Genomic DNA, 20,971 nt, shown 5'->3' with positions numbered 1-20,971 from the left:
AATTCATTGAACGCCTCTCGCATAGCCCTCCTCACATTACATTTCGCTTCGCGTAATTTTTATTTGTCTGCAAGGCTTTGACTATGTTTATGTTTGCTGTGAAGTTCCCTTTGCTTCCGCAGCAGTTTTCTAACTCTGTTGTTGTACCACGGTGGCTCTTTTCCACCTCTTATGATCTTGCTTGGCACATACTCATCTAATGCATATTGTATGATGGTTTTGAACTTTGTCCACGGATCCTCAACACTATCTGTACTTGAGACAAAACTTTTGTGTTGAGCTGTCAAGTACTCTGAAATCTGCTTTTTGTCACTTTTGCTAAACAGAAAAATCATCCTACCTTTTTTGATATTTCTATTTACAGCTGGAATCATCGATGCAGTAACCGCTTTATGATCGCTGATTCCCTGTTCTGCATTAACTGTTTCAAATAGTTCGGGTCTGTTTGTCACCAGAAGATCTAATATGTTATCGCCACTCAAAATATTTTCCAGATTTTCCTTCAGGTGCTCTGCCACAACATCTGCTGAGCCAGGGGTCCTATAGAGACAAGCATTTACCATGTTTGAGCCTGCTTTAACTGCGACCTTCACACAAATTATTTCACATTTCGGATCTCCATCAATTTCCTTTGATACTATTGTACTTTTTATCACTATAAACACGCCTCCCCCTTCACTGTCCAGCCTGTCTCTGCAGTATACATTAGAATCTGAGTTTAAAATTTCATTACTGTTTACATCAGGTTTCAGCCAACTTTCTGTCCCAAGTACTATGTGGGCATTGTGACCATTTATTAATGAGAGCAGTTCTGGGACCTTTCTATAGAAGCTCCTGCAGTTTACTATTAGCACATTAATATTGTTATTCCCTGGCGTTTTGCCTATTACTAGCTTGTCACGTCTCAGGAGGCATCTTGTCGGGCCTAGGGAGGGAATCCTCTAACCTAAAAAACCCACATGTGCACTCCACACATACTCCACTACCCTTGTAGCCGCTTCCTGCGTGTAGTGCACAACTGACCTATTCAGGGGGACCCTACATTTCTCCACCCGATAGCAGAGGTCCGCAGAATCATCTGAGCCTCTGGTTTAAGCCTTCCACTTGTCTCCAAACCAGAGAACTGCGATCGGTTCTGGGAATGATACTACAAATAGTTAGCTCAAATTCCACCTTGCGAGCGAGGTTTTCCCCCTTCACCAACTCCGCCAACCGCTGATCGTGTTGATCATCCAGAACACCATGAAATGCTGGTGAAGCCACTTCTTGTAAGCACCCCGGTCCTCACTGGATTCATAATTGGGAGGACAGTGTAGGTGGGGGAGGTTAACACAGTGGGTGAACAACTGGTAACTGAGCCTGAGCCAATGTACGCAACAGCCCTTCCAACAAAGTCATTTGCACATACTGTTGCTGTGGAAGTGCCCAGAATAAAATCTCCTTGGAAAAGCAAACAAACTATGTAATCCAAAACACATGAAAATTTGATCCTTGATGTCACCACTTGTGTTCTAACTAGAAACACAAGGAAGCACACCACCACAAAAGTGGTACAGTTTATTGGCTCATGGAGTGACATGACAGTGAAAGAAGCTTACATGTTCCAAACACATTTAACAACTGAGAGCCAAGGGCCCTGTGATGGTCTTGTTACAGTCCATTTAAAATTACTTGATAGCTGACATCTGTCTCTTGCTGCTACAGTGATGCCACATCGTCGCCAGCTACTGCTCAGTTACAGGCAACACATAAACACGACAAGTTACTTAACATATGCTCTTAATGCAATGTTGGAAGGGCTACCACAAGGTATGTTGGAAACGCGAGATGTTCTATCGACAACTGATTTTCAGAGGCCAATAACTGAACTGCGGCAGGACACACGTTTTGTAGCCCTGAATTTAAATTTATGTCTGAAGTGACCACAACCTTGTGATGTGTAATGTTCGAGAAAGTGATGGTCAACAATCTGCGGCAGAACTGAAATCGGGATTACTTTCTTCACGGCTATTAAAGCTAACCTCTAGAACCAAACTTAAGACAGAAAAAGTTCAGTTTCAGCACTAAAAGCAAACTACAGTTTCTTGCTTTCATTAGTTACATGAAAGTATCGTATCACTGGCTACACGAGCTGCTGCATTGCCAACTGATCAGCAGTTCTTATTGGCACTTGGCTGCAGATTATACATGACACAGGTGGCCTCCAGATGAAAAAAGAATGGCAGGCAGAAAAATAAGAGCAAAAAAAAGAGTCAGTACAGTAATGAAAATGTTGTGGCAAGGAATCAGAAATAAAAAATTACATTTAAACCAATTAACTGAATAAAAATGATAATCCAATTCTTTTGATTAGATTTAGAAATTAAAACATTTCACAGCATTTGACAAGATTTGAACTTATGACCTCCAACATGTAAAACTCATACAATAATCATTGCGCTAAAGTACAACACAGAGATATGGTGTAATATTTTTGATTGATCACCCAGTCACAATGATGTATTGCATCCTTCCAAAATTCGGTTTCACACAATGTTGCGAGAAGCTTATCTAATGTAAGCCGACGTCTGTGATTATGATGACTGCAAATGTGATGCTGAATTGCATCTTGTGAGGAAGTATCCAATAGTTTTTGTTAGTGCTGTGTTTGAAACTTGCATTTCATTAGCATTGTAATGTGTGTGTGTTATTTGTGGTGTGATTATCATGTATGATGAAAATATGAAATAAAAGTGCCAGACCCATGATTCGGGATTCAAACACCTCAAGAAAGAATGCTGGACAAGGAATTGGAGGTGAACTGACTAAATGTTGTGGGAGATTGGCAAAGGCGAATGGTTTTGGCATGATTGAACACTCTGATTGAAGGAAACCAGCTCCAACAAGTGAACTGTCAACTATCAAGTAATTTTAATCAGACTATAACACACTACCCACGTCAGGTGTTGCTGGTGTAGTGATGCATGTGCACAGTAGACGTGGTGATGGCGGTCAACGACTGGGCTGCCTCTGGTGGCCACCTCATATAATTGTGGCAGCACCATTTGAATGTTGGGTGCACTACACTTACCATACTGACTCAACTTACGTCTGCTGTGGAGGGTAGGTCTAGTAACCGGTGGGTTACTGTCTATCTCAAGCATGCATGAGTTATGCCATTACAAAAGAAAGGTAATGCAAAGAAGACTGAAAACTAGATCCTGAAAAATATTGAATCAATCATGAAAGAAAGACTAATGAGTTACATGAATAAATATAACCTTTTAAATAAAGCACAGATTGGTTTCCAAAGCGAGAGAAGTACAATATTGGTCATTACAGAGTTTACAAAAGTGGTACTTGAAGGTCCTGAGAAGGATAACTGTGTTGCAGGCATATTCTAAGACTTGTCCAAGGCTTTTGGAAACAATGACAATAAAATACTACTAAACAAGCTAGAAGTATCAGGTATGAGGGATAGAGAATGACTGGTTCCAATGTTACCTGTAAAACAGGGTGAATTAGGAAGAGATAGTTCACACATCTGCTGATGATAAAATTCTAGTAAAACAACTGTCAAACAAGAAACATACAAACACAGGTGTTCTTCTGGGTAGTTTATCAATAAATTTCCACAAGTTTTCTCTGCTGAGAACAGCAAAATCATAGTTACTGGGAAAACACCAGACCACCTATTAGAGAACTCAAATGAAATCACTGAGGATGTTCACAGTTGGGCAAAATGTAATAAATTCATATTGAACATAAATAAAACAAACGGTATGCATTTCAGTGTAAAGAGGGATACCATTTCTGTCACATTAAGCAAAGGTAATAAATTTATAGACTGTGTAACAGAAACCAAGTTTTTAAGGATGAACATTGACTGTCAACCAACATGGAAGGAACACACAAAGATACTGGCACAAATAATGTCATCAGCATTTTATCCTCTCAGGGTTTTTGTATCAGTCGCTGTCCTGTGGTGACGTACTATGCCTACGTACACACAATTCTTACTTTTGGGATTCTTTTCTGGGGATCGAAAACACAGAACAGGGGCATAGCTTTTCAACTGCCGAATTGGGCGGTAAGAATAATAGCTAGAAATGGTAGTTGGATTCAGTTATAGAGCTGTTTAAAAAATTGGACATCTTTACCACACCAAGTGAGTACATATACCAGTCTGTGGTCCATGTTATATATATTGTCTGTAGGCTGACAATGTAAGCTACCGGTATGACGTCTTCACCCTGTGACTTGCTTAGCCTTGGCCCCAGGCATCTCTCCTTTGGAGACTATTTACTAATACCACAAGGGCATCACATGTTAAGAGGACAATACTGTATGCAAATTGTCTATTGATACACTGTCTGTTACAGGCACCACCAGAGAGCACCAGCTATGCTTCTGAGAAACGCACACGTCAGGAACCAGCAGTGCTGCTAAACAAGGAAACAAGGGGTCGCAGACATATTTCCACCTGCTGAATACTTAAGGCCAAGGACAGTCTCCAGCAGCAGCATTCAACTGCTCATTCAGCTCCAGGCCAGGAGCAGGAGTAGGAGATACACTCTTAGCCTATCAATCGGAACTCACTGAGACCACCCTTGTCCGCCGCTCGTGGTCTCGCAGTAGCGTTCTCGCTTCCCGAGCACGGGGTCCCGGGTTCGATTCCCGGCGGGGTCAGGGATTTTCACCTGCCCCGAGATGACTGGGTGTTTGTGTTGTCCTCATCATTTCATCATCATCCAGAAAAGTGGCGAAACTGGACTGAGCAAAGATTGGGTGATTGTACGGGCGCTGATAACCACGCAGTTGAGCGCCCCACAAACCAAACATCATCATCATCATCATCATCGAGACCACCCTTACACTCTGCTCGACACCACACCATCTTTGCACTATTTCCTGATACTACAAGCAGTGCAGACCTCCAGGACACCACCTCTACAGCCACTTGGGATTTGTTTTTGTTGTTTTCAAGCGATCATTAACAATATTTCAGTTGTGAAGAGGGAGCACCTCACTTTTAGAAATTTGCTAGCAAAGGTTATAGAGAGCCGCATTTTGACAAAGGTGAGCTGGTTAGATATTCAGTAGTATTAGCAACCAGAATGTAGCTGTAGATCTGACTGTGCCACCTATGGTTCTCATAGCTGCATTAAAAGAGACATCAACTTTCCTCACACAAATGTTGCGGAGACAAACTGATGTGTTTTGTCTAATGTGACACCAAGGTATTTCGGCTTTGTTGTGACGGTGCCACGACATTTAACAGTGCCGCCACGACAGTACGCGCAAACGGTGATAGAAGCGCTCCGCAACTCGGCTGAGCGCGGGAGCGCCACCTAGCTACGAACGGCACCGGCCGCATGTCACGGCATGGCATGCCAGTCGAATAAGAGATACTGAGTTGTTATCATGTAACCAGCTATTGCTTCTAAGTGTGTGTGTTTGAATATCCACACAATTATTGGTGATTAAAGGTTATAACACTTTTGGCGACGAGGAGGGGATATTTCACTGCGTTGTGGATTTGTGTGTTCGTGCTTATGCAAGCGCTCATTGAACAACAAACACAGTTGACGGCTGCTATTCAGGCGTTGTCGACGTCGCTTACTCATCGTCTGTCTTCCTCTTCTCCGCCTCCATTCCCTCCTTACGACGAGGCCGCTGAAGACTGGGAGGATTATGAGAAGCATTTGCAGCAACACTTCTTGGATTTTGGCGTTGTCGATGCTCCTATGTGTAAGTCATTATTTCTATCTTGGATTTCCCCACAGATCTATCAGCTGCTATCTCAGTTAGCCCCTCTGCGGGAACCTGCCTCACTGTCCTTCCAAGAAATGTGTGACTTATTGTCTAACTATTACCGAAAAAACACCCACGTCGTTGCTGCCCGCGTGGCGTTCTACCGGTGTCGTAAACAGCCCCATCAATCTTACCGGGCTTGGGCGGCGGAACTACACGGTCTGAGTAGGAAATGTCAGTTTGTCACGGACACTCATCATGAGTCTTATGCTGATTCAATGGTTAGGGATGCTATTCTACGGCTTGCTCCTGATAAAGAAGTTCGGCAACGTGCCCTACAACTGCCAAACCCGTCGTTGTCGGAAGTTCAAAGCATCGCTCAATCCTTTGAAGTGTCTCACGCTGCTGGCACGCAAATAGACGCGTGGTGTGATGTAGGCGGTGTACAGTCAACTTTCGACACGGACAATTTGCCTGTTTCACAGGAGAACGAAGATGTGGCAGCGGTTCACTCGCGTAAACGTCGCTTTGGGCCGCAACGCTCGCAGCAACAACAGCAACCACAGAAGCAGGTTCGTTCCGCACTTCCTTCTTGTCCACGTTGTTTTGTACAGCATGACAGGGCCGCGCGTCCAGAACCCTGGGCCACGTGTAATTCATGTAGGAAAAAAGGTCACATTGCTTCTGTGTGTCAGTCCCCTAAAGTTCCTGTCGACGAGGACGAGGCATCGGACACGGATGTTAAGTGTGTGCTTTCTCAAACAAATAAGTTGTTTGTTACTGTTCGTGTTGTGGATAAAGACATTCGCATGCAAGTGGACACTGGCTCTGCAGTAACTCTCATTAATTCTCGCACGTATTTGGATTTGGGCTCCCCTCCCTTGTCTCCAGTTACGCGAAATCTGAGAACTTATAATAAACAGAAAATTCCTATCATTGGCCAGTTTGATGCTCCCACTGCCTACAAGTCTGTTGTTAGGCCCCTCACGTTTTATGTGGTGGATCATGCGGGCACTGAAAATCTGTTCGGTTATGATGCTTTCCAGTTGTTCGGGTTCTCCGTTGATGATGTGCACCTCATATCTGAGGATATTCCATATCAACAGCTGGATGGATTGTGTTCTGAATTTTCGTCCGTGTTCTCTGCTGGTCTGGGTCGTGCCAAGGATTTTGAAGCCCCCATTACTCTTAAAACTACAGCTCACCCTAAGTTTTTCTGGGCGCGCCCTGTTCCGGTAGCGTTGCGTGCACCTGTCAAGGCTGAGATAGACAGGTTAACAGCTTCAGGGATTCTCCTTCCTGTTACCTCCAGCGAATGGGCATCGCCAATCGTGGTGGTTTCTAAACCAAACGGAAGTCTGCGATTGTGTGGTGGTTTTAAAGCCACTGTCAACACTCAGAGCCTCATTGACACTTATCCTCTTCCCCGTCCTGAGGACTTATTTACCAAGCTCGCTGTGGGCCAGTTCTTTTCCAAACTTGACTTATCGGAGGTGTACCATCAGTTGCCGTTGGATGCTTCTTCCAAGGAATTTCTCATCATCAACACTCCTTGTGGGTTGTATCAGTACCAGCGGTTACCATTTGGCGTCGCTAGTGCGCCGGCCATTTTTCAGCGGTTTTTGGAGCAGCTCACAGCTTCCATTCCCAGCTGCATAAACTATCTGGATGACATTGTTGTCACGGGGACCTCCACTGAGAAGCACCTTTGCAATTTGCGTTCACTGTTTCGGGTTTTGCATTCGGCTGGGTTGAGGTGCAATCTGGACAAGTCACAGTTCTTCCAACCCTCCATTGTGTATCTTGGTTTCCACTTGTCCCGTGAGGGTATACGTCCTCTACGTCTGCACGTTGCGGCCATTAACGCTCTACCCCGGCCGTCTACGGTCAAAGAACTTCAGGCGTTTCTAGGCAAGATTGCTTATTATCACATTCATTCCATCCGCGGCGGACGTAGCTCATCCTCTGCATCAGCTGTTACGAAAAAACGTCCCTTTCTGTTGGTCTGACGAGTGTGAGCAGGCTTTTGTCCGCTTGAAGGCTCATTTGCAGTCGGCGCCTTGTCTTGCCACATTCCGTCTGGGTCAGCACTTGGTTCTGGCGACTGATGCGTCACAGTATGGCCTAGGGGCTGTTCTCACCCACCGGTATAAGGATGGGTCGGAACGACCCATTGCCTACGCATACAAGACCCTCAACGATGCGCAACGGCGTTACTCTCAAATCGAAAAGGAGGCGCTCGTTATCATTTATGCTCTAAAAAGGTTCAGCATTTTTTTGTATGGTTCTAAGTTTCACATCATCACCGACCACAAGCCGCTGGTCTCTCTGTTCAGCCCATCGGCGTCGCTTCCGGATAAGGCAGCTCACCGCCTGCAACGTTGGGCCTTATACTTGTCTCATTTTCACTGAGATTCACTATCGCCCCACGGCCCAGCACGCCAACGCTGACGCATTGTCGCTACTACCGATGGGCCCCGCCCAGGTTTTCGATCGTGATGAACTACTCTGTTTCCACATTGCTGAGGAAGAACGTCGTGCAGTCGAGGGTTTTCCACTTACAGGTTCGCAGGTCACGTCGGCTACTGCGCGGGACCGGGTCCTGCGTCAGGTGATCAGTTTTGTTCAACGGGGCTGGCCGGACAGGACCCAGGGCTGGGCATCGGATCCCCTTCGCAACTACCATGCCTTGCGCCTTCGTCTGTCTGTTCGTGATGGTGTTGTTCTTCTGGCCACGGATGGCGCATCTCCACGGGTCATGGTGCCAGCCTCTCTTCGCAAAGATGTTCTCAAACTGTTGCATGAAGGCCATTGGGGTATTTCTTGGACCAAGTCCCTGGCCCGCAGGCACGTTTATTGGCCCGGTATTGATTCGGACATCGCCCACATGGTTGCTGCGTGTGGTCAGTGTGCTCAACAACTGGCTGCACCTCGTACAATGCCCTCTCCGTGGCCTGATCCGGCGCAGCCATGGGAACTGGTGCACGCTGACTTTGCCGGCCCCTACCTCGGTACTTATTGGCTACTGTTGATTGACGCCTTCTCGAAGTTTCCGTTTGTTGTTCGATGTCCGTCACCCACCACTGCGGCGATGACGTTGGCTTTGTCCAAAATCTTTGCGCTAGAAGGTCTTCCATCCATGATCGTCACGGACAATGGCCCTCAGTTCTCTTCGCAGGCCTTCCGTGATTTTTGTACTGGACAAGGGATTCATCACGTTACAGCACCGCCCTTCCATCCGAAATCAAATGGGGATGTCGAGCACCTTGTCCGCACTTTCAAAAGCCAGATGAAAAAATTCCTTAGTGACTTTTCAACAGATGACGCTCTGCTGCAATTTCTGAGGTCTTATCGCTTCGCGCCTCTGGGTGATCGCAGCCCTGCTGAACTCTTGCATGGCCGCCAACCGCGCACGCTACTGCACCTGCTTCACCCTGTCAGGCCTTGTGCTGTGTCCCCTAGTGCGGGAAAATACTCGGTGGCCGCAGATGTGTGGGCACGAGGGTATGGATCTCGCCCTAAATGGATTCCAGGGGTGGTGAAGGCTCTTCGCAGCCACCGGCTTTGTGAAATACGTACGGACGATGGCATGGTTGTTCGCCATTACTACCAGATGCGCCCACGAGTGGTGGCCACGCCGGTGCCACTGCCCCTTCCTTCACCTCCACCAGCCCGAGAAGCCAGTCCTGTCGCTGCTGCCGATCTACCGTACCTGTTGATGCAGCCGCCATTGCTACCATTTCCGAGTACGCCGGAACCGGCCCCAGTCGCAACGCCGTCTTCTCCGGGACCCATCTCACTGGAGCACACCCCCAGGTCCACGACACCTATGGATGCTGCTCCACAGTTTTCACCCATCATCTCATCCAGGAGGCACGTTCAACGCACGAACTTCCATCCTGGACATTTTCGACCATACTCTCGTGTCTCGCTGCGGGATCTTCTCGGGGCCTTACAAGAGGCCATGGATGTCTCCACACTGTTCATGACTCCAAGGAAGTGAGTGTTTTTTTTTTGTTTTTTAAGGGGGGAAAAGTGTTGTGACAGTGCCACGACATTTAACAGTGCCGCCACGACAGTACGCGCAAACGGTGATAGAGGCGCTCCGCAACTCGGCTGAGCGCGGGAGCGCCACCTAGCTACGAACGGCGCCAGCTGCATGTCATGGCACGGCAGTCGAATAAGAGATACTGAGTTGTTATCGTGTAACCAGCTATTGTTTCTAAGTGAGTGTGTTCGAATATCCACGCAATTATTGGTGATTAAAGGTTATAACAGGCTTCTTGTTGTATTTGTTTATGCCATGAAGGCCAGATGCGACGTTTATAGAGAGATGGAAATGACATACATCTGTTTTATAAACATTAGATCTAAGTCAACAAGTCTTATAATATTTGTTGTGTCTAGACAAGACAGCCTAGACACAATGAGAGGAAGCCGAAAGGCACGCGCTTAAACTCACGCAGCCTGGCGTGAGGTCTGAAACAGGATACGTAATGAATGCTATAAAGAAAATTACGTAGCTTCTGGAATACTTAACTTTAATCCACATTTGTAGAACATCGCTCTTGATGATACATTAATAGAATCTCAATATCTATACTGGTAATGGCACCTTGCTAGGTCGTAGCAAATGTAGCTGAAGGCTATGCTAACTATCGTCTCGGCAAATGAGAGCGCAATTCTCAGTGAACCATGGCTAGCAACGTCAGCTGTACAATTGGGGCGAGTGCTCGTACGTCTCACAAGACCTGCTGTGTGGCGGCGCTCGGTCTGCAATTACTGACAGTGGCGACACGCGAGTCCGTCGTATACTAGCGGACCGCGGCTGATTTAAAAACCACCACCTAGCAAGTGTGGTGTCTGGCGGTGACACCAAATTCCTCCCCCGCAAATTGGCGAACGGTTGTATTATAAGGCTTCCGCCCGCCGTGGGGAGGACCCCATGTTGATGTATGCGACGAGGTGGGGAGCCTAACAACAGGTGAGGCTGTGCCACCCGCACCCGGCCATTCGGTCCGAGGGGAGGTAGGAAACGCCTGAAAACCTAGTCCAGGGTGCACGCCAACATGAGGTGTATGTGCCCGTGGATAGTCAGGAGGGGCCGAAGGGTCGACCTCCATCGAGTCGGAGCACCCGACAGGCGAAGGCGACAGATGGTCCGGAGCGGGCAAGAGTTCCAAGGCGGAGGACATCTGGTCACGGGAAGTGATCGGCGGCGCGTGACCCAGGGAGGCGCCCGGCGGTTGCAGCGACGCGTCCACTGCGGGCGTCGCCGGCGGGAGAACAGGAGGCGGCGGCGCGTCACCATGGGGCAAAATGGAAGGCAGCGTCGGTAACACCTGGGGATGAGGCGAGCCAGTAGATGGGACCCCAGGGCGCTGACCGGAATAACTATGTAACTTAACATTTATGGCACGCAACGGAGGTGTGCCCAGTTGTTTGTGCGTGTCTTTATTGAGCAATGAAACTGCAGCTCCGGTATCGAGCTGGAATGGGATCACTTTGCCATTAATGACCAAATCTACAAAAAGTTTATTGTCCTGCTGACAACAAGAGCGACTGTTTTGTGCAACGTGAACAGACACTGGTACAAAATCACTTGCAACTTGACGTGATTTCCGTCGATGTCAACGCACACTTTTTGTGGGTCGAACACAGTCACTGTTAGAGAGAGTAGCACTGGGCGGAGTGGCATTAACTACATGAATTTCCATGGGCGAAGGTTCACGAGCCTGAGTATTCTTGGTTCGATTCCGGCGAGAAGCAAAGGGCCTGGAATGGTTGTGAGTGTCCGATCTAAGCTTTTTCTGGCAAACACTTTGAACATGACCTTTCTTATTACAGAAAAAGCAAATAGCTTGGCATGACGGGCAATTCCCACGCGAATGTCTAGTAGCACACCGCGGGCATGATTTCACTGTATGTGCGTGCTTGCGTGGCACACGTGGCTGCGCGGAAGGGCCAGGCGGCAGCTGCGCGGACGAGTGCGAGGGCTGTTTACAGTTCCGCGCAGCTCGCCCGGCGGGCCGGTTAATGTGACACACGGCTGGCCAAGTTTCAAATGATTTCTGAGCAAAGTCAAGTGTGTCTTGCCGATCCAATATGTCTATCACTTGTTGAAGGGAGGGATTGACTAGTTTCAAAATCTGTTCCCTTATGCGAACATCAGAAACGTTCTGTGCAATTGCATCACGCACCATAGTGTCTGAATAAGGGAGGCCACATTCACACTCAAAAGCACAATCCCTAGTAAGGCCTTGCAATGTTGCAACCCACTCCCTATTAGTTTGACCGGCCGTACGTTTTGTATGAAAGAACGTATACCTTTTTGCAACGACATTGACTGATTCCTTGAAATAGGCATCCAAAGCAGACAAAATTTCTTCGTAGGACAGAGTTGCTACGTCGCGTCGGGGAAACAATTTCACTATCACACGGTAGGTGGACACACCGACACAAGAAAGGAGATGAGGCTGCCGCTCATTATCTTGAATTCTGTAGGCGGTGAGATGGAATCCAAATTGGCGTGACCACTCCGCCCAGCTTTCCAATTCCACCTTGACCGGACGAAACGGTGGTGCAACTGCGTGTTGTGGCTGCGGGAGCGATGAAGCGGCGGCAGCCGCATCGTTTTGCAGTGCACGTTGACCCTGGACGAGCTGTCCAAGGGCATCCAATAAGGCCTGCGTCTGCTGATTCTGCAAGTGATAAAATTCGGACAGTACATCTGGAGATTGTGGCGAAGCCATGACACAAGTAAATTAAGCAAGGTGAAATAAGAAGACCCTTTGTAGACTCGTCGCCAAATATGTTGTGTCTAGACAAGACAGCCTAGACACAATGAGAGGAAGCTGAAAGGCACGTGCTTAAACTCATGCAGGCTGGCGTGAGGTCTGAAACAGGATACGTAATGAATGCTATAGAGAAAAGTACGTAGCTTCTGGAATACTTAACTTTAATCCACATTTGTAGAACATCGCTCTTGATGATACATTAATAGAATCTCAATATCTATACTGGTAATGGCGCCTTGCTAGGTCGTAGCAAATGTAGCTGAAGGCTATGCTAACTATCGTATCGGCAAATGAGAGCGTAATTCTCAGTGAACCATGGCTAGCAACGTCGGCTGTACAACTGGGGCGAGTGCTCGTACGTCTCACTAGACCTGCCGTGTGGCGGCGTTCGGTCTGCAATTACTGACAGTGGCGACACGCGGGTCCATTGTATACTAGCGGACCGCGGCCGATTTAAAAACTACCACCTAGCAAGTGTGGTGTCTGGCGGTGACATATACAATATTCATAGAGTTTAGTGAGGCTGTTTGTTGGGTGTTCTTCACATTCGGAAAGATCTTCATTCTGATGTGAAATTGCACAGTCATTTGGATATTGGAATTTGTCAGGTTTGGTAGGTGTGATGTGTAGAGACTGAATAACACGGTGACAAGAACAGAACCTTGTGGCAACCCACCACTGAGTACATGCCATCTGCTCTTCACTTTCTTGGAGCACTTTAAACCACCAAATGCTCAGCATGATTTTTAGAAGGTTGCATAGCTTTTTGTAAGGTATTGTTTTCAGAAATTTCAATATTAGCCCCTCATGCCACAATGTTATGCTGCTGAAAGTCAATGAAAATTACCCCAGTCTTGAGTTTCTAGATAGCCAGTTTCTATGTGAGTAGTCAAGGAGAGCACCTGCTCATAACTGCTTCTGTGACACCTAAATCAATCTTGTTGAGATGGTATCACAGAAATATTTAGTCTTGTATCCAGTTTAGGATCATTCTTTCCAAGAGTTTGTAAGCACAGATAATAGAGATACTTGGCAAAAATTTTCTGCAGCACTTCCTTCTTTCCTTGACTTACTGACAGTAATATTTTGCAGATAGTGTTCCTGTGTGTTGAAAAGATGGACTAGCTCTTTTGCATTGTACATCCATTCAGGTTAGAGCTCATCTTCATCTGCAGCTTTATTACTGTTTGTGTGGCTAAGAACCAAGGAAACTCTCAATAAGTGACTGGTGACAAGTAAAGGTACATAAAAAAACAGTTCTTCTGATATTGCAACTGTATCCCAGGCATATATTTAATGCATCATTTTTATAAGTCACACTAAAATATGCTATTGTTAGACCTCTTTAAGAGAGGTGGTAACAGCAATAACTACTCATCCATTTCACTGTTAACTTCCTGAGTCTGTCACACGCTAGATTTCAGAAAGGTATCACCACTGAAAATGCAATCTACCATTTTACTGACAGTGAATTAAAATATGTGAATGACAAGTTTTAACATGTCGGGACTTTTTTTAATATGTAAGATATTTGATTCTGAAAATCTCATTCTTTTGGATAAACTTAAAAGTTTATGGCTTTTTGAGACACATATGTGATCCACCTAAATTTAACTGACAGAAAGCAAGGGTCATGTTAGATAGCTAATACAGCTCTTGTGATAAATCATCTTTAAGCAGGTACAAATTTCTATGGTGATATCCAGGGTTCAGTTCAGGGACCACTTCTGTTCTTAATACACACACACATCAACAAAAGTTTTGCATCACTCCTTTATTTTGAAATTCATAGGACATAAAACAAAAACTGGCTCAGAGATATGTGTATATATTCATTTGCAATATACCCAGTTAAAAAAGTAATTTTCTAATGACAAAATCATTTGTTTTCCAGAGGAAGGGGGGGGGGGGGGGGGGGCTTCACAGCACTCCTGAGCAACATCAGTAAGTTGTTGAATGTCCCCTTGCTAGGGTACAGGCATGAATCCATCATGGCATACCACAGATGAAATCATCAAGCCAGCCTTGGTCCAAACTGCCCCACTCTTGAGTGCCGACTGTGTGTAGAGTTGGTGGTGCTTGTTGATGTCCAAAAATAGCTTGTTTCAACTGATTCCACATATTTTAGATTGTGTTCATTTCTGGGGAACAGACAGGCCACTCCATTCTAGTGATCCTATCATGCTGAACGAATATGTTCCACAAACAGCATGATGAGCATACGAGTTATCATCCATCACCAAAATTCTGGTGACACAGCCCCATTGTTGGTTGCAGAACCTCAACCTTATACACAGAGCAATAAGACTATCCTCAACAATGATGAGAGGTGTATGGTAGCCCCAAGTAATGTCGCCCAACAGGATCACTTCACCACCACTTTGTTACACATGTGGAACACAGACAGAACACAGACTGTCTCCAGACACGTCTGTGATTATCAGACAGTATGTATGTGGTTGGATTCGTTATCAAATTTCATGTATTTGTTGTGGATTAAGATTTTTAAGAAATCTCTTTGTGCAAATGGTCAAAATATAGCTATGTTTTCACAGATAAAATGCATCTTATTTGAATACATAGTAACATGTTGTCATGGATACGATTCACATAAAATGGAAGAAACTAAGCTATCTGTCCATCAGATCAGCACATTTCTATATTTTGTTTCCAATCCAAAAGAGTTACCTGTATTCAGTCAGAACTGATAACGTAGTATTTCCAGTTGATGTATTTACAGACATACATCACAAACCATTGTTAATTACATGAAGAAGGTACTTCCCATTGTATCAGATATTGGGGTTTCTTCCCATTCCATTTCCACATGGAGCACAAAAAGAATGATTGCTTAAATGCATCTATACTTGCTCAAATTAGTCTAATTTTGTCCTCACATTTCTTATGGGACCTACACAAAGCGAACTGTAGTACATTCCAAGATTTCTCACTTCAAACTTTGTTACTAGGCCTCCATGTGATGGATGGTCTCCATCTTAGTGCGTCTGCCTGTTCAGATTTTTCAGCAGTTCTGTAACTCCGCATATTCAGTCAAACTTGGGACCATTCATGCTGTAATTCTTTGTATTAATATTCCCTCTTAGTCCTAACTGCTATATGCCTGGCATACTGTTCACAAATATCATGAACAGCAAGAACGCATGTGAGTTTGCCACTGTCTTCATGTCTTTGCCACCTTATTGTTGGAGTCACTGTTATGTGCTGTTTCATATTATATACTGCAGCAGTTGAGCATTAACTGTTACACATTATTTTTAACACATACTTCTCTACATTACTGTAAATATTTGGAAATGATGTTATAACAGGAAACTAGATGTTTGTAGGATGGGATGAAGAGATTTTGGTAAATATTAGAGGCCGAGTGGAAAATTATTGCAATCATTTTACAGATTTATGGCTTATGGTACCCAATACGAATATGATGCACTTACATTGAGTATTAGAAAGGCTATGCAGGTTCATGTATCATTATTTGTGGGGACTTAAATACAGAATTCCTTTTTGACAGTACTGACATAGGAAATCTAGGGCTGTTGACACCTTGCTTTTGATTATTTAGGAGCATAGAGTTCCCATGGTTTTCCAAGTTGCCAAGGTGAATGTTGGGATGTTTCTACTGATACAAACATGGCCTACTTTCTCCCCATCCTTGCCAATCCTGACTTGTCTGATGATATTGGGCTGAATGGTCTGAGGACGTATAAATAAATAAATAAGAAAAATGACCATAATGCAAAAGCCAAGGCTAACATATTCTTAGACAAAATATCTTCAGTTATTTCAATGTGAAACATACAATTTGCCAACAAGAGTAAAACAATAACACCAAAACATCCTATCAGTTAGCATCATATAATGAAGAAACACAGTGTATAACAAAATCATAAGAAGTAGCATGACCGTAGTGCTCGAAGAAAGTATGCTGTAGGAACACTGGGAAGAGATTAATTAATTCAGACACTGTTGATGAAAATCTTAACTTTTTTTCAAACATACTCTGTCAACACTTTGAGCCATGGTTCCTCTCACATACCCACAGCTGAGTCCCCTCAGGAATCTCTCTCTCTTTCTTGCTCACACACACACACACACACACACACACACACACACACACACACACACACACACACACACACACACACAAATAAACAAATGTAAAATTAAACTGAGGCAGAGTCAGGGAATGGCTGTAACACGTCTCATTAAAGTATTTACTCCAGAAAGACAAACCTCTGCCTCATTGAGAGATGATATTGTAAACAAAAAGTAAGGTAATGCTCATCACCCCAATCTTTTTATGAAAAAGTAAAATATGTACTATTTACAAAAAATAAAACATGACAAGAATACATTATAAAACAAATTGAACATTGTTTAGCAAAACAAAAAAGTGAGGTAAATGAAATTTAGGTACTTACTCTACTGACATTTTAATTTCGAAACCACTACTACTAATGTAATTAAGAAATAATTATTTTGCAGTGAAGTGATACTCTACATGTACATCTACATGACAACTTTGCAAGTCACACATAATTGTTTGGCACATGGTTCATAGAACCACATTCACACTATTTCTTGTCTGTTCCCCTCTTGAACAGCACGTGGGAAAAATGAGTGCCTAAACTATTCGGTACAAGTTCTGAGTTCCTCTATTCATTGTGGTGGTAATTTCTCCCTGTGTAGATGGGAGTCAAAAAATATTCTGGTATTCAGAGCAGAAAGTTGGCAATTGAATTTCCATGAAAAGATCTCACTGAAATGAAAAACACCTTTGTGTCGTGACTACCACCCCAGCTCACTTATCGCATGCATGACACTCTCTTGCCTATTTCACAATAATGCAAAGAACTGGCCTTTGAAATTTTTCAGTGACCTCCATCAATCCTTTATGATAAGCATCCCATACAGTGTAGGAATGCTCCAGAAGAGGACAGAGTGTAGTATGGTGTAGCCTTTGATTCACCTTACCAACGGCATTTTCTATGCGATGGCTCCAATTGAAGTTGTTTTTAACTTATTTCAATGCACAATGTGAGGGTTTTTGGTGGACCAGTAGTGATTAGTCTGGCTATTCACTTGGACAGAAATATGTAGCTAAGCTTCCTCATAAATAAAATGCATCTTCTTAAGCAGTTACTCACAGTAATTAACCCTCTTTTCTGTATCAGCTGAAAGTAAACCATGAACACATGAAAAGTGGTAAGGTTTCAGATGTGAGGACTTAAATGCAGAATGATGATATTTATGTTTAACATCTATCTTTTGTGAAAGCTGCCTGACAGTTTTTTTTTTTTTAGTGGCAGTAATTTTCTGGAAAAGCTTGCATCCACTTCTGGAGTTCAAACTGAACATTCACAGTTACACTTCAAATTACAGACATCAACACGGGAACATCATTTTGTCTTCAAGGTATGAACACTACTGTTTGTGGGCACACCAAAGTTCAGGAATTTTACAAGAAAAATTTCATAAATCTTCTTAAGTCAACCACTATAAACGTAAACTTCAACTACAAACACCCTTTCAGTGACAGAATATGGCATACCAGTGCTTTATATTAATAATTGAGACAACAATGAAAATACACTCACAGCACTTCTGAGCAACACCTGAAGTCGTGACAGCTAACCACTCCCAAAACGTGACTGGAAGAGCGGGTGAACAGGAAACAGAAAATTCACAATGTTTTACTTATGGTGTAAGGGTACTTTTACTTTGGACATACTGTAGATTAACGTAATACTAACACAATCTATCCAGTCTTAATTGGCCACTGACACACTCTCGGTAAAGATGATAATACAGCATTACTGTACATACAATACTTCTACCCACACAAAAGGGGGGCCTTGAGGTGGTGTGGTGGCTTGGGTGCCTGAACACAAGAGAGAGCAATACCACAGGGGCCACAACATCAGAGGATTGAGAGAGGCCAGATTAAAAATAGTTTCTGAAGAGAGACAACAGCCTTTCCATTAGTTGCAGTGGCAACAGTCTACATGATTGATTGACCTGGCCTTCTAACATTAGTAGACATGGCTTTGCTAAGTTGGTATTGCAGATAGGTGAACTTTATGGTTTAATGATGATGGCTTCCTCTTGCCAAAATATTCAGAAAGTCAAATAGTCCCCCTGTAGGCTAGTATCTCTGAGAAGAATGTCAGCATCATAAAAGCAATTCTACCATATTACAAGTTGGAGTGTTCTATGTTAGGTTCCTCAACAGGGGAGGTAGGTAAGAGAATTTTTATACAGAAATGGATACTTTTAAGTTAAAATAGGGAGAATTAGTGAAGTTCGATGGCAGGAAGAATAGTATATGCAATGCAAGAAGGAGACTACAATGAATAAGAAATGAGGAATGCAGATAAGCTAGCATGAACAGAATAGTGATTCCATTATCATAGTCAAAACAATTACAAAGACAAGACTCACAGCAGTAGTAAAAATTTATATGCCCACTAGTTCTGCAGATAATGAAAAAGCTGAAAGAATATATGATATGATAAAATCAAAGATTTAATTATGACTGGTGACTGAATTTGATAGTGGGAAAAGGCAGAGAAGGGGGAAATAGCAAAAGAAGATTGAGGGCAGGGGATGAAAGTCTAAGCCATCTGGGAGAATTTTCAAAGAGTACAATTTCATCGTTGTGTACACTAGGTTTTGAGAAGCATCAGAGAAGGTTATAAGCATGGAACAGACCTGGAAACAAGAAAGTTTCAGATTGGATACATAAATGTACTACAGAAAAATTATATTAACCAGATTTCAAATGCATGTCCTTTCTTGTGTAAGTTGCAATAGATTAGCAGAGGTGAACTGTCTTGCATGGGTTATACTAGTGTTTGGGCTAAATACTACAACAGAACTTCTACACTGAACAAGTACTTTCTGGCAATTCTGAAGTTTAGGAGCTTATGTTGGATGCTGGTTTATGAAAACACGAGGCATTTTGTTAAATACATTGTGTAGCATAATTTTCTGATGTTTAGTTGTTTATTATAATCTGTAACCATGTCAGTTATTTACAGATTGTGACTTTACATGTTACCAATGCTGGTACCAGGCTTCTGTATCATTAATATGGGTGCTCGATGAGGCAGAACACAATTAAAATGAACGAATTGTGGTGGAAATAGTTAAATGGAACATCTTCTATCTGCCGCAAGCAGTAAATTGCGTTCCACAGCAAATTCGAAAGGAGAATTAGTACTTTTAGCAGTCAGGTGAGGAATATTGAATTACCTTCAGTTGACAAGGTCTTCCTATTGATCTAATTTTATTTAAAAATAAATAAATAAATAAAAAGATACGACAGTTACTATCCGTTTGGCAGATCATGTCTATGTTCCATGCAACATTCAATTGTTTTACTTTTCCTTTTCCTCTGTGGTTGTTTGTAAGAAACACCAGAGCTACCTCTACAGCGCTGGCTATAAAACATTACACTTTAATGAGAACATACTTCCTTCTGCATAAAACGTACGTACCGTAACAAGCAGGCCTATCTGTACTTATAACGTCGCATATTATTAATGCGTGTGCGCTTATTTCTGATTTAAGCTTTTTGGGAAACACTACGTTATATAAAGCGAGTACGTAGTAACTGTAATCCCGCGGGTTAACCTGTTGGTAGCTGTAACTGTTTACGTACGCTTATTTTCATGGATGTCTTGGCCATCAATAACGTGACCTATAAAAACCGTAAATATACCTCCACACCTGCTTAAAATGCAGCTTCGATGTTAATAACTGTAAACAAAGCTACGTAAATATACCTCCGCAATTTCTCCTTAAAATGCAGCTCCGATGTTAATAACTGTAAACAATCCTACATTAACGCTTTCCCTATGAGACGTGTTGATTTAATTATAGTTTACGGTCCTTAGATATGAAATCATCATGCCATACACGAATAAAAGGAACGATTTGTTGTATACTCTACTATTGTTGAGTGTCTATCAAGTGAATCATCCTACTAGTGTAATTACACTTTCGTTCTATTACGTGTTCTAATTCTGAATAAAAATTTATAAGATTTGAGAAGTAAATATAAATGCTTGTGTACCTGCTGAAATGTTCTTAACGATAATGTAGTACTCCGTTCGATTTCAGCGCTGAAACTGCAACCAACATTGAAAGCCAATGCAGCCAACTATCAACTGGTCGACTGCTTGCGCTATCTTTCGGCAGTGCAAAGAATGAATGCCGCGTCATGTCGCCACTAGAGTGCAGCAGATACAAGAGAGGCATCGTTATCTGTTCGTGACCGCGAAAGTTGAAGTACGTTACTCGCTTAGCTGTTGTAAGTATTCTGATACCAGATTTAAATTTATAATAATACAAGTAATTCCCTTGTCTGTATTTATGATTTTAGAGGTTTTAAATCACCATTGTTTAAATTAACTTTT

The 20,971-nt window shown here is 43.5% G+C and overlaps 1 protein-coding gene across 1 annotated transcript in view; it reads right to left on the bottom strand.

The window, feature by feature from the left end:
* The window catches only part of LOC126088140 (meiotic recombination protein SPO11), a 269,655-nt gene extending 248,944 nt beyond the window's left edge, over positions 1-20,711 (bottom strand). Inside the window, exon 1 of the mRNA XM_049906256.1 lies at positions 20,629-20,711. The gene's annotated coding sequence lies outside the window, so the exon portion shown is untranslated. The remainder of the gene's footprint in view (positions 1-20,628) is intronic.
* Between the last annotated feature and the right edge of the window lie 260 nt (positions 20,712-20,971).

Source organism: Schistocerca cancellata, chromosome 6 (genome assembly GCF_023864275.1).
Source record: "Schistocerca cancellata isolate TAMUIC-IGC-003103 chromosome 6, iqSchCanc2.1, whole genome shotgun sequence".
Taxonomy (NCBI): Eukaryota; Metazoa; Arthropoda; class Insecta; order Orthoptera; family Acrididae; genus Schistocerca; species Schistocerca cancellata.
This window is presented reverse-complemented; position numbering and strand designations above follow the sequence as displayed.